Below are 11,700 nucleotides of genomic sequence, written 5' to 3'. Positions count from 1 at the left end.
GAGCCTGTGCTCCGCAACGGGAGAGGCCACAACAGTGAGAGGCCCGCATACCGCAAAAAAAAAAAAAAAAAATTCACAGTTTTCCAATGGTTATATTCTACTTTTACTATATATCATCATTTGAATTTTAATATTTGTGAGTAGTACTTTGAAATACTACTTTGTAAATCATTCTAGGTATCTTGCAATGGTATCAAACATTTTTATAACAAGTTCTCTACATTTTGGTTTCACTTTGCTCAAAATCAATTGGAAATTGTTAATCTAAATATTCAATGAGTAGACTGCCAAAAACTTCAGCTTTTGAAGTTTTCAGTGAGTTGCAATTATTGAAAAGAAAACTTCCAAACAGGAAGACACTGAATTTTATCCCTTCAAGCACAAGGAAGGAACTGAACAAATTGAATGCTGAGAGCTCAAACAATGTAGATGTAACTTTTAAATTCTCTAACTGAGCTTTGGAGCATCTGGACTTGTAAGAAGAACCTTTACATTTTTTTATCTGAATGGAATGAACGAGAACAACCAATGGTTTTGCAGCATCAAAATCTGGCAAAATTTTCTAAAGAATTATAGAGACCATTTATTGGACACATTTTGTCTTATAAATCCTTTTTGTTGCTTAAGGCAATAGGATCGATAACAAAGGGACAGTACCTATGAAAATATTGTGCTGCAATTTTACACATTTCACAACAAAAACAGTGTTAGATTTTTTTTTTTTTATCGCAGTACGCGGGCCTCTCACTGCTGTGGCCTCTCCCGTTGCGGAGCACAGGCTCCGGACGCGCAGGCTCAGCGGCCATGGCTCACGGGCCCAGCTGCTCCGCGGCATGTGGGATCTTCCCGGACCGGGGCACGAATCTGTGTCCCCTGCATCGGCAGGCGGACTCTCAACAACTGTACCACCAGGGAAGCTCCAGTGTTAGATTTTAGAATATCCTCCATTTAGAATTTGCCCCAAATTACCAAGTACCTCAGCAGTTGGAGAGAAAGTAGTTTCTCAATTGAAAATATTATGGTCTATGAGGAAGAAGCAATTGAAGATGTCAACAATCTAAATGTACTTATTGTAAACTGCAACTTCAAACAATATTGTAGGCAATTTTAAGAAAAAAGAATGAAAAATATTAAGACCATACTAAAAAATATACATTTCAGAAAATGTCTCTCAGTGTGTCCAAATTTCCTTTTTATAAGGAAACCAGCCAGATTGGATTAGATTTAACTTACCTCTTAAAAGGAATTATCTTCAAATACGGTCACATTCTGATATTCTGGGGGTTAGGACTTTAACATATGAATTTAAGGGGGACACCATTCAGCCCCTAACAATATCCAAAGTAGTTGAAATTAGGGTCTCAAAGATATTTGTACACCCATGTTCATAGCAATATTATTCACAATAGCCAAAAGGTGGAAGCAACCCAAGTGCCCATCAGCAGATTAATAGATAAACAAAATGGAGTATGTATGTACAATGGAATATTATTCAGCCTTAAAAAGGAAATACATTCTGATACGTTGTACAGCATGGATGAACCTTGGGAACATTATGCTAAGTGAATTAAAACAGTCACAAAAAGACAAATGCTGTCTGATTCTACTTACATAAGTCATCTATACAATTTATAGAAACAGAAGGTACAAGGTTGGTTCCCAGAGGCTGTGGGGAGGGAAGAATGGGGAGTTAGTGTTTTGTTTGTTTTGTTTTGTTTCTAACATCTTTATTGGAGTATAATTGCTTTACAATGGTGTGTTAGTTTCTCCTTTATAACCAAGTGAATCAACTATACATATACATATATCCCCATATTTCCTCCCTCTTGTGTCTCCCTCCCACCCTCCCTATCCCACCCCTCTAGGTGGCCACAAAGCACGGAGCTGATCTCCCTGTGCTATGCGGCTGCTTCCCACTAGCTATCTATGGAGTTAGTGTTTAATGGGTAGAGAATTTCAGTTTTGCAAGGTGAAAAGAGTTCTGGAGATTGGTTGCACAACAATGTGAATGTACTTAACACTACTGAACTGTATACCTAAAAATGGTTAAGATGGTAAATTTTATGTTGTGTATACTTTAAAGTTAAAAATTAGATGTATATACATGTTGAACCATTGTTAATTTCCTTGTTCTGCTAATGTACTATATTTATGTAAGATGTAACCATTTAGGGACACTGAGTGAAAGGTACAGGGGACCTCTCTCTACTATCTTTGCAATTTCCTGTGAATCTATAATTACTTCAAAGCAAAAGGTTTCTTAAAATTATATTCTTGTGTTGAAAAAAAGGTAAGGAAGTTAGAGACTGCCAATTCAATCTCTTGGACTAGGATAACAGAACTTCATGGAGACAGAAATTAAAACATTTAACCACAGCCTACCCATGGGGGTAACTTTGATCAGAAAGCAGCTTACATGCTGGGACCCAGCAGGACCAAGTAACCCATATAATGACTATTAGAAGTTATTAGCCATCAAGGAAAGCTGAATTAACAAGCTTTCTCTTTGGCATCGAGTCTTTGGTAATGATGGCCTCCTATTGAGCAAAGTTCCAAACAATATTCCCCTGCCTGTCAAATGCCTAATTTGCCCAACCGTAAACCATAAAACATAGCTCAGATTCTCTCCATGCATATCACCCAGTATCACGCTGTGAGGGCATAACTGGTAGTATTGCCTCTGGCCAAGGCCAGATTGCATCAGCAGGCTTTTCCCTCCAAATTCAGACAGAAGATTTACACTTCCCTTGGGAAAAAGTCTCCTCACCCTCAAACTGGAATCTAAAAACATCTAAAATTTATGGCTGCAGTGTGTCTCAACTACCAACTCTCTTTTTTCCTTTAAAAAAAAAAAAAATTTTTTTTTAAATCCCCTACCCGTATCTTGCCCTTGCCCCCTTCCCTCTACCCACTGGTAACTACGAGTTTGTTCTCTATATCTGTGAGTCTGCTTCTTTTTTGTTATAGTCACTAGTTTTTTGTATTTTTTAGATTATACATGTAAGTGATATCATACAGTATTTGTCTTTCTCTGTCTGACTTATTTCACTTAGCATAATGCCCTCCAATGTTCTAATTGACATTTTGTTAAATTTTTTTTTCTTTTTTTGGAAGAAAAATTAAGTCTTATTTATTTTTAAAACCAAACCACTAGGAAAATATATCACAGTCTTGAAGCAGCAAACAGACAGGCTATATTATCAAGTAATAAGTTGGTAAAAACACAAGGTCCTTAATAAAACGATAAGGTGCCAGAACTGGGGCAGGAACAATGCATGTTGCAGAAGTGGTATTTGGTAACGGAGGGCTGTCCCATTTTTTGCTCTAAAGGAGTCACAGCTTGCCCCTGAGTTGCTGACTTTTTCTCCTTTGACCTTTGTGTTGCCAAGGGATTGTTTCAGCAGAGCTCTGTTATTACAGGGGGCAAAGTAAGCAATACTGAGTTTAGGCTTTCATTCTACTTGTTTTATGAAAACCAGATTTTTCCAAAGCCAGTACTTCATAACTCTTAATTAAGCAGCTAACAATTCCTCTTTTGCTGTTCATTTCTAATACTGGCATATAGCACAATCACAATCCCCTTTCCTTCAAGGGTGAGTGTCACTGCAAGATTGTCTTGTCACTCAGCTGACTCTGCTGCAGACAGCCTCAGGGCTCATCATGGCTGCCAGTTAGAGGGAAGGTGTGCTTCCCCTACCAGTATCATAGCACTTCTTATATTTTCGCAGGGTCTCCAGGCTGAAAGATGTCATGTGTGAGAATTTTAAGAAATGTGCATCCACATTTTGACGGCAGAAATGACTATCCGCAAGGACCCTTTCAAAATTTTTATCCAAACTACCTCTCCCAACTCTACATCTTAAAAGTAATTTCATGCCCTTGTATGTAAAACAAAACCAAGCAAAACAAATCCCCAGAAGCCCCCTTTCCCCTTCTAAATTAGTGACCTCATGGATTTTGTTTCCAGTTTGTGGAAAATGTTGTAGTGATCCTTCTGGTAAACAGGAGATTGGCAATAAATAGAAACACCTCTCCTCACATTCCACCAGCTCATAAGCAGGTCAGGTGAACCTGCCAGCCTGCTGGTATCTGTGTTCTAAGAGAATCTGGTACCTTGGAGGGCTCTGGTTTGGTACAAGAGAGGCTCCCTCTTGCCAGGAAAAGCACTTGAAATTCAGGCTCATGAAATTCACATGAAATTCACATGAAACTCACATGAAATTCAGGCTCACAAAAACTCTCCTGTGCTATCTCTGACCCAAATTTTAGCACCAGGTTTTTCCACTTTCTAGGATTCAAACACAAAGGAACCAGTGTCCAGAGGCAAGTGACATAGGCCTTAAACTTGCTGCCATTCTTAATTTCCTCATTCATAAACTTTCCTTAGAAAACCCAAATCCCCATTCCTCTTTTTAAATACATTCCTGCCTTCAGCCCCGATGGCCAATAGCAGACATCTATTTCCCAATGGTTGAGAGAGACTCCTTCATCTTCTTGGTCATGACTGGGATGAGGTTCATGTGTTCATCCACACACTTGGTCACGCAACTCTCCAGCTGCCGCTTCACCTGAAGCTCTTTACGCCCCGCATCTACTGAATCTTTGGCTTTGTCGTTGCAATGCATAGTGCACCATTCCAGGCGGTCCTGGAACTTCTGCAACTCGCTGGTCACCAGGGCCTGGCGTTGAGCCAGAGGTGCATGGCAGCGCTCAATGCACTGGTGCACTTGCTGCATGGTGGCCTGGCTGTCCTCACAACAGCCGGTGATGCACCGGAACATGAGGCCCTGCATCTTCCAATGTTCTCTCTCTCCATCCTTTTCACCATAGAGTTCACTGCCTCCTGCACTCGGAGCTGCTGCAGCTCCGCCATGACAACCCCACCCTGCTACCTGCAGCGCCGATGCCCACGTGGACTCCCCTTGTTAAGTGTTTTGAGTTTGTTTTTGTAGGGTTTTTTTTTTTTTGCTGTCTTTTGTTCTCTTTCTTTAAATAAACAAATTGTTTATTTAATAAATATATTAAATAAGTAAATAATACATAAGATTTCAGGCTTCAAAGAGTTGATAATGTTATGGACTGTTACAAGATGGGCAGTTTGAAAATAGTGATATTTAGACCGGTAGGTATACTGGTTTGTCCAGTGGAATATGTTTTTTCTGATCTGGTTAATCAGTATTATGTGATATTATTGCTACCCAGTGCATCGTAGTCCATTTCTATTAAGACCACCACCAACATGTGTGACACAAGTGAAGAAAGTTGCATGAATTAAATTCTATGACTTTTAATTCTGAGCCAAATTCTACGCCTTGAATCCTGAATCAAAGTCTAGAACTTTAAGAGACTTGGATTTATTAGAAGAGTGTGGTGAGAGAAGGGCTTCCTCCCTTTTTTATTTTAACCTTTCTTCTTTTGTTCTCTTCTCTTGTGATTTGATGACTATCTTAATGTTAAGTCTGGATTAATTGTGTGTGTGTGTGTGTGTGTGTGTATCTACGACAGGTTTTTGGTCTGTGCTTACCATGAGGTTTTTATATAGCAATCTGTATATACATGATTGTTTTAAGTTGCTGATCTCTTAATTTCAAATGCATTTTTAAACTCTGCATTTGTACTCTCCTCCCCTCTTGATTACTGTTTTTTTATATTGTATTTTACATTTGTTTTGTGTATCTCTTAACTGCTTATTTGTGGATATAGGTGATTTTAATACTTTTAACTTTCCTGCTAACTTTGTGTGTGAGCTCACCTCTACTGGTGAGTTTTTCATTTTGTTTCTAGTTGTGGCCTTTTCTTTTTCACCTAGAGAAATTCCTTTACCATTTGTTGTAAAACTGGTTTGGTGGTGCTAAACTCTTTTAGCTTTTGCGTGTCTGTAAAGCTTTTGATTTCTCCATCAAATCTGAATGAGAACCCTGCTGGGTAGAGTATTCTTCTTGTAGGCTTTTCCCTTTTATCACTTTAACTATATCGTGCCACTCCCTTCTGGCCTGCAGATTTTCTGCTGAAAAATCAGTTGATACAGCCTGTGGGTGTTCCCTTGTATGTTATTTGTTGCTTTTCCCTCACTGCTTTTAATATTCTCTCTTTATCTTTAATTTTTGTAATTTTAATTACAGTGTGTCTTGGTGTGTTCCTCATTGGGTACAGAGGTACAGTCCCACGCTGTATGGGACTCTGCACTTCCTGGACTTTGGGTGACTTTTTTCTTTCCCAGGTTAGGGAAGTTTTCAGCTATTATATTTTCAAATATGTTCTCAGAATATGTTTCTCTCTCTCTTCATCTTGTTTCAAATAAATATGTTTCTCTCTCTCTTCATCTTCTGGGGCCCCAATAATGCAAATATTAGTGCACTTGATGTTGTCCCAGAGGTCTCTTAAACTGTCCTCATTTCTTTTCATTCTTTTTTCTGTTCAGCGGCAGTGGTTTCCACTACTCTGTCTTCCAGCTCCCTGATCCATTCCTCTGTATCATTTAGTCTACTGTTGATTCCTTCTAGTGTATTTTTCATTTCAGTTATTTTATTCTTCGTCTCTGTTTGGTTGTGCTTTACATTTTCTAACTCTTTGTTAAAAACTTCTAACTTCGGGCTTCCCTGGTGGCGCAAGGAAGACTCTCTTCCCTGAGAGTCCACCTGCCGATGCAGAGGATACGGGTTCATGCCCCGGTCTGGGAATATCCCACATGCCGCGGAGCGGCTGGACCCGTGAGCCATGGCCGCTGAGCCGGCGCATCCAGAGCCTGTGCTCTGCAACGGGAGAGGCCACAACAGTGAGAGGCCCATGTACCGCCAAAAAAAACCAAAACAAAACAAAACAAAAAAAACTTCTAACTTCTTGCGCTGTGCATCCATTCTTCTCCCGAGTTCTTTCATCACCTTTACTCTGGACTCTTTCTCTGGTAGATTGCCTGTCTCCACTTGGCTTAGTTCTTTTTCTGGGGTTTTATGTTGTTCCTTCATCTTGAACATGTTCCTCTGTTGCCTCATTTTTTTCTAAATTGCTATTTGTATTTTTATGTATGTGGTAAGTTAGTTTCTTTACCTTGGAGAAGGGGCCCTCTGTAGGAGACGTCCTATGCATCCCAGCAGTGCTCTCCCCTCTCATCACGCAGGCTCTAGGGATTACCCCTAAGAGGGCTTCATGGGTCCTTCTGTTGTAGTGGGCTGACTATGTGTGTGGTCTGGTAGGTTTGGTTGGCCCCTAACCCTGTTGACTGTCAGGCCCTGCCTTGTGCAGATGCTGCTGGTTAGGGGGGCCTTGTCATGAGGCAGCTGGTTGTGGAATCCTAGGGGGCCCTGGGGCTAGTGCTGGCTCACTGGTGGGCAGAGTCAGGGTCCAGAACACTCCAGAGCTGTTGCCCCCGCCATTGGCAGGTGAAGCCAGGTCCTGGGGTTAGTGCTGGACACTGGTACGCAGAGCCGGGTCCTAGAGCTGGCTTCAGCACCCAGGGATCCCATAGCTGCTGTCAGATTTCTGGTGGGGAGGTGTTGGTTCCTCCCACCAACACCTTGTTGGTCGGGTATGAGGTCCAGGGTGTCCTGAAGCTTGTATTGGCCTGCTAGTGGGCAGGGCCAGGGCCCAGGTGGTCCCAAGTAGGGTCTGGCCTACTGTGGGCAGACTGAGTCCACAGTCTGTGGGATTGTAGTCTTCTTGGGTCTAGTGTCTGCCCCCTGGTGGTTGAAGCTGGTCTAGAGGTTAGTGTAGGCTTCCTGGAGGGCAGGGCTGGTGCCTGTCCAGTGGTGGGTGGAGCTGGGTCTTGGCCCTCTTGTGGGCAGGGCCGTGTCTAGGGGCATGTCTAGAGGTACCTACAGCCTGTTGGGTGAGGCAAGGTCTTGGCGCTAATGAGCTAGAGGGAGGATCTGAAGATGGCGGCCGCCAGCATCAGTGTTACACAGTAGAATGTGTAACACAGCCAAATATGGCTGCTGCCAGTGTCTGTGTCCCCCAGGGTGAGCCACAGCCACCCCCATCCCCTCACTCCCACCCCCCACCACTACCCCTCCAATCCCCTAGCCCCACCCCAGCCCACCTCTCTGGGAGACTTTCCAAGACCAGCAGGTAGGTCTGGCCCAGGCTCCTAGCAAATTATTGCTTTGCCCTGGATCTGTGAGATTTTGTGTGCACCCTTTAAGAGGTTAGTCTCTCTTTCCCCCAGTCCTATGGGGCTCCAAAAATTAAGCCCCACTGGCCTTCAAAGCCAAATGCTCTGGGGGCTCATCTTCCTGGTGCAGGATCCCTGGGCTGGGGAGCCTGGCATGGGGCTCAGAACTCTCACTCCTATGGGAGAACCTCTGTAGTATAATTATTCTCCAGTTTGTGGGTTGCCCAGGGGTATGGGACTTGATTATATCATGAGTCCACCTCTGCTACCCAACTTGTTTTGGTTCCTTCTTTTTTGTCTTTAGTTGTAGAAGATCTTTCCTCTTTTAAAAACACCTGTGTTTACATTGGGCCCATCTGGATAATCCGGGATATTGTCCTATTTTATTTTATTATTATTTTAAAAATTTATTTATTTTTATTTATTTAGTTTTGGCTGTGTTGGGTCTTTGTTGCTGCACACGGGCTTTCTCTAGTTGTGGTGAACAGGGGCTACTCTTCATTGCAGTGTGTGGGCTTCTTATTGCAGTGGCTTCTCTTGTTGCAGAGCATGGGCCCTAGGCATGTGGACTTCAGTAGTTGTGGCACGTGGGCTCAGTAATTGTGGCTCGCAGGCTCAGTAGTTGTGGCACATGGGCTTAGTTGCTCCACAGCATGTGGGATCTTCCTGGACCAGGGCTTGAACCTGTGTCCCCTGCATTGGGAGGTGGATTCTTAACCACTGCATCACCAGGGAAGCCCTATTGTCCTATTTTAAAGTCAGCTGTTGAGCAACCTTAATTCGCTTTTGCCATGTAACCTAACATATTCACAGGGTCAGGCCTGTGCACATCTTTGAGGGGCCATTATTCTACCTACCACAGACAAGTTTAAAGATTGTTGAATAAATTCATGCTAGACAGAAAAGTGGGCCTTAGGAATTCACTTTTTCATTCTACCAGTATTTATTGAGTGCTTACAAATTATCAGGAACTGTTCCAGGTGCTGCCATTAAAATAGAAAGCAAGGTGGACTGGTCTTTGTCTTCACTGAGTTCACAGTATAGTGTCCATACAGTTATATTTTTTAAAAACTCCTGTTAAAATGAAACAATACAGCAACATAATTAACTTTTACTGAAAATCTTTAGCCCCACTGGATTCATAAAAGAAATTGTCTATAACTGTCTTTTCTTAAACTGTCTTTTCTAAGTATAGAAAAGACAGTTTTCTAACTGTCTTATACTAAACTGTCTTTTCTTTTCCTTATCTGGTTCAATTTCAAGGTTATATAATAGTAGTTGCTACAAAATAGTTGAATCGTTTTCATTCCATCTATTTTTTGGAACAATTCATACAAAAGAGGAATCATTTGTTCTTTGAAACTTTGATTCAACTCATCTCTAAGATTGTTCAGACCTGAGCTTTTTAATTTTTTTTGAGGTTTCCATATCCAGTTCAATTACTTTAATGGTCAGTAGTCTATTCAGATGTCTGGGGTTACATGGGTTACACGTTGTTAACATGTGTCAATTTCATCCAGCTGCTGAAAGTTCTTGCTGCACAGTTGCTCATATGGGTTTACCTTTTCTTAAAGTTTTCTGTGTCTGCAATTATTTTCCACTTTTTATTACACATTTTGTTTCTTTGCCTCTTCTCTCTCTAGGATGGTTTGTTTTTCTCTTAACAAATTCTGCCAGAGGTCTGTGTAGTAGGATTATCTGTGGTTTCACTAATAATCCCCAATATTTTTGCTCTTTTTCTTGATTTTTTTTTGTTTGCCCTTATGTCCCTCCTTGTTCTCTTTGCTCTATTTGTTAGCCTTCTGTAATCTCTGATTTCTGAGATTATTTTTCTTGTATTTTTATTCAAATATACTTAGAGTTATATTTCTCTTTAGGTACTGCTTGTTGTGTTGCAAAAATTTTCACATGTGGTTTCATGTCATTCAGCACTAAATATTTGGGGATTTTTGCTTATAATTTTGTCTTTAACCCAAATATTACATTGTTTATCTTATTTATTTTTTACCAACCATACATTTAAAAAAATTATTTTCCCCTTTTCCTGTCTTCCATTGGACAAGTGCAAATCTATTTTGCTGGAATGAAGTTGTGTTTCGATTTCTAATCTTCTGGTGGTGTTCCCTAATTATTAAGACTCATTCTTTCCCCAGCAGTTTCTAAACTGTGTACGTTTCCTCCCCATGCCCTCTCCTCCCTCATCCCGCACCCCTTGCACATCTACTATCTTAGTTCCCCGAGGGGCTCACTGCTCCCAGCTCTTCGTTTCCAAGCAGTTGCCACGCCCACTCCAATCCCTTGGGCCAGTCCTCTCGTTCTCGGCCCCAAAGCCCTCCCAGCTCCCCGCCTCCCAACCCGGCGACCCCGCCCCTCAAGGAGCAGTACCCTAGGGCTGCCTTCCCAAGGGTTGCTGTCGGCTAGGAGGGCGGAGTCTCCGGGCCCTGCTCCCGGTTCGTGCCGCTGCTCCCTGTGGCTCGCCCTGGGACCTACTGTCCCCCAGACTCCCGCACCTGCATGTCCTACCCGACCCCTCCCTTCCTAAAGGATTTCTCGAGGGTCCCGATACATGGAAGCCTGGTCTGCCCCGCACAGCCTCTCCCATCCCCAGCATGGCCGTCCTGGTCTCTGACATCGTTTGTTGAAAAAGGGAGAGAACGAACGTCAGGCTCACACAAGGCAGGATTGAGCAGTGGTGGCTGAAGAAAGAGCGGCAGCTTGAATTTCAGTTTTCTTGTGAGGAATTTTCCAGAAAAGGTATCTTCACTGTGAAATAGGTATAGTAAATATCGATCTTGCCCTGGTAGTAGCACTTGGCTATGGTTTTTCCTTCAGGTTTTACAATACTGTACAGAGGGGGCCAGTACCAGTCCTTCAAAGGGAAGGTGCTCTGTTGGTAAAGATACCGATTGCCTCCTCTTGGACTAACGGTCACACTGATGAATATGGGTGTTAAAAAAAAAGAAGTTTGTTTCTCACATGAATGAAAAGGAAATTTCCTTTCGTCTATCTCAGGCTCCCTTCAAGAGTAAAGAGTCAAGGTTACTTAACATGCAAAATTAAATACTGACCTCATTTCAAATGAAATAAAATTCATTGCTTGATCAGCATCCCCTTGGAGCAGTTTATATTAATGGAATTATCTTTTATTACCCGAGTAAATTGATTTAGGATGATACAGTTTACCTAAAAAGCAGTAATATTTACAGGTCCTGAAATTAAATGCTAAGGGAAAACATGATTTCTTTAAACCGGGTAGGGGGACAAGCCTAAGGGAGTTTTACTCTAACGTCTACCACATTCAGTGGACCTTCAGCTTGATCTCGGCTTGGTCATTCTTGCATGAGCTCTGCTTTGCCTGTGATTGCACTCTGAGCTCACTGACCGCGAGAGGACGAAGCAGAAGGTAGCTCATATCTTCTGCCTAAGACTGGGTGTGGTTTGTGAGTGGATGGAATAGTAGTTTGGAGGATTTGAGGAGAGGGGTGGCCCACGTGCTGTGTGTCTTCCCCTAGTGACCAATGTGCTGAAGTTTCTATGGTTCAAGGCAGTTGCTAAGTTTTAAATGATCAGCAACAAGGTAAAGCTCGCTCATG

General features: G+C 42.2%; 1 pseudogene; it reads right to left on the bottom strand.

The window, feature by feature from the left end:
• Positions 1 to 4,457: 4,457 nt before the first annotated feature.
• Positions 4,458 to 4,873, bottom strand: LOC132521748 (protein FAM136A-like; annotated as a pseudogene).
• Between the last annotated feature and the right edge of the window lie 6,827 nt (positions 4,874 to 11,700).

This window comes from Lagenorhynchus albirostris, chromosome 6 (assembly GCF_949774975.1).
Source record: "Lagenorhynchus albirostris chromosome 6, mLagAlb1.1, whole genome shotgun sequence".
Lineage (NCBI taxonomy): Eukaryota > Metazoa > Chordata > Mammalia > Artiodactyla > Delphinidae > Lagenorhynchus > Lagenorhynchus albirostris.
This window is presented reverse-complemented; position numbering and strand designations above follow the sequence as displayed.